Source organism: Anneissia japonica, unplaced genomic scaffold, assembly GCF_011630105.1.
Source record: "Anneissia japonica isolate Jap-2015-1 unplaced genomic scaffold, ASM1163010v1 scaffold3334_len1275209_cov185, whole genome shotgun sequence".
In the NCBI taxonomy this organism is placed as follows: domain Eukaryota; kingdom Metazoa; phylum Echinodermata; class Crinoidea; order Comatulida; family Comatulidae; genus Anneissia; species Anneissia japonica.
In genome coordinates, this window is record NW_022738561.1 from 865609 (window position 1) to 868744 (window position 3136).

Sequence of the window (3136 nt, forward strand, 5' to 3'; positions counted from 1 at the left end):
GGTCAATTGCAATCACTCTGAAATTTGAAATTGAATGACCAGCTAAATTGAAATGTTCGGCTACTGGTTGATCAAGCTTAGATGTTCTGATAGCTGATCTATGTTGTGTCATTCTCATACGGAGAGTGTTTTTTCTTTCTCCGACATATTGTTTACCACAAATATTACAATATATGAGATAAATATATTGTATATATATATAATATACACATATATAAATGTATTTCAAATTTAGTTGCAATAACCGGAACTCATAATTCGGCCCTTCTGCTGTAAATGCAGACACCTGTACCAAACAGGATCCCTTCACACTCTTTTGCACGTGCATGGTGAAACAGCGCTAGTTTTTGTCGAACTACGTATACAGAGAGGCATCCTTGGGTAGATGTGATACACTTAATCGATTTTGAGTGTACTACCAGTATCTATTATATGAAAAATAAATTTTGAAAGATGACTGGTTATTAAATCTCTTATAATATTAAAATTACCGTGAATGTTAAAAGCAAATATTTTTCAAAGTACTTTAAGTTTCTAGTCATCGTATGCATAAAGAATGACAATATCATTTTTGCTAGCTAACTAAACCTAGCCAAAAGAGCGAAACAATTCTCGTGGGGTGGGGTGGGGGCGAAACTTGGCAGTGGTGAAACGTGCTGTTACCTGGCTTTGTTGGAGTACACTGAAAACATTGCGAAAACCCAGGCCTCACTAGTTTGTTATATAATGGGTTCACCCCTTGGCCCAGTTTTAGCTAATCAATTACTGAACTAGAAAAGTCTATTGTTCACAAACTTTATAGAATCAGGTTTTATTAGGCTTTTTTGTTGACACACTAGTATTAGTTTAAAGCCTATTCGCATTTTACATCACTTTAATGCTTTTCATAGACAGATAAATTTTACCTTTGAATCATTTGAAAACAGTGACATAGTACATTTTCTGGATTTACAATTTGAAAACTGTGTAGGAAGCATCAGTATACATCGTAAAAATACACATACAGGTCAATATGTCCATTACAGCATGGAGGAAATATGGAATGGGTACCCTTTAAAAGTTGTTAACAATGCACTTATAAAAAATTAAATGAACTTAAATGTATACATAGGCCTTATATATTACTTCTTATTTTTTAAATACTGTAAAAACTTAATAATATCACTTTGTCTCTTACCTGCTAGTCCAGCTCACTCAGCCAAACAAACTGGAGCGTGCCAATGAAATTTTATTGGCTCGTTGGTCTAGTGGTATGATTCTCGCTTCGGGTGCGAGAGGTCCCGGGTTCGACTCACGGACAAGCCCTCTTCGTTTTTATATCATCATATTCCTCTATTTTTTCCCCTGATCTATTTTTGAATAATCCTGATTTGATTTAATTTTGTTGTACAGTATTTGTATTTGTTGTATATTTGTATTTGTTGTGTATTTATATTATAAAATTAAATAATATAAATCTCATGATTAACTTTGTTTCATGATAGTGGCTATTGTTACACCAGTCTTAAACGAATTCCTGATTCTGTGTTATTGTAATCATAATAACATCTAATCAAAATTAGGAATTATCTTAAGACTGGTGGAATAATAGCAACTTAATTAAAAAAGCGACCTATTTATCCGGTTTACGTGAACCTACCAGGTCAAAGCCACAATCACATACACAGTACAACATATTGGGTCGGTTCAGTGGATGATTCTCGCTTTGGGTGAGAGAGGTCCCGGACGAGCCCCCAAGATCAATACAATTACAATACTTTGATCAGTTTTAGCGGTAATTGTTTTCCATCAATGTTTTTGTATCTAATCATGTTTGAAAGAACAGATGTGAAACAATCAACCTTGTGATTAACTTACAACGCAATCTATTAATTTGGGCGTTTACGTTACACTTTTTCAGATATGTGAAAGGTTCAGTCAATCTTCATCTAAAATATATATCAGAAGCCAATTGAAATTATTTGAACACGTGTTTTATTTAAGATTGAGTGAACCTTTTAACATATCTGAAAAAAGTGTCACGTAAACACCCAAATTAATAGATTGTGTTGTAAGTTAATAACAAGGTTGATTGTTTCATATCTGTTCTTTAAAAACATAATTAGATAGAAAAAAACATTTATAGAAAACAATTACCGCTAAAACTGATGAAATTATTATAGCTCAAAAAACTAACTCGAGGGCTCGTCCGGGAGTCGAACCCGGGACCTCTCGCACCCGAAGCGAGAATCATACCACTAGACCAACGAGCCAACATACAGCAAGGTGTATAGGATTGTGGCTTTGACTCTGTGGGCTGGGTTGTCACGTAGACCAGTACAGTACAGAATAAGGTCGCTTTTTAAATTAAGGCATTGGATTGCGGGTGCAGGTCAACTCGGCCACAAGTCAACTCGGCCACAGTCAACTCGGCCACAAGTCAACTCGGCCACAAGTCAACTCGGCCACAAATCAACTCGGCCACACAATTTTCGGCTTCTGCCAACTCGGCCACAAGTCAACTCGGCCACAAGTCAACTCGGCCACAAGTTATTTAATGTAAATCTAAGATTTTGCATCCTTTTTCTTCAATATATGATTGAAATAAAGTACACAGTATGTTTTAGTAAAACAGGACCACCACACTACCAAAAGAGATTTGAATGCTATTGCCTATGAATTAAAAAGAGTTATTTATGAATGTGTTCGTCTTCTGTTTACTCACAACATTCTACTTCAACAATAATATTAAACAACAATAACGACAATAAATTTGTAATATTTACATTAATAATACTAATTAGTCATTATCATTGATGACATAATTAATGTCGAAATATTGAATCCCAACACGATGGCGTGTATTTCAATACTTGGAGTATGTATTGTACTTTCTTATATTATTTAATTTTATAATATAAATACACAACAAATACAAATATACAACAAATACAAATACTGTACAGTAAATAAAAAACAAAACTAAATCAAATCAGGATTATTCAAAAGTAGATCAGGGAAAAAAATAGAGGAATATGATGATATAAAAACATAATGAAGAGGGCTCGTCCGGGAGTCGAACCCGGGACCTCTCGCACCCGAAGCGAGAATCATACCACTAGACCAACGAGCCAACATATGTCTCTTATACACATCT

The 3136-nt window shown here is 34.6% G+C and overlaps 3 non-coding genes across 3 annotated transcripts; 1 reads left to right on the forward strand and 2 right to left on the reverse strand.

The window, feature by feature from the left end:
• The first annotated feature begins 1233 nt into the window (after nucleotides 1–1233).
• Trnap-cgg lies at nucleotides 1234–1305 on the forward strand. Its single transcript has one exon. It is a non-coding gene; the product is annotated as a tRNA-Pro (tRNA).
• Nucleotides 1306–2180: 875 nt separating this feature from the next.
• Trnap-cgg lies at nucleotides 2181–2252 on the reverse strand. The gene has a single exon. It is a non-coding gene; the product is annotated as a tRNA-Pro (tRNA).
• Nucleotides 2253–3040: 788 nt separating this feature from the next.
• Nucleotides 3041–3112, reverse strand: Trnap-cgg. The gene has a single exon. It is a non-coding gene; the product is annotated as a tRNA-Pro (tRNA).
• Between the last annotated feature and the right edge of the window lie 24 nt (nucleotides 3113–3136).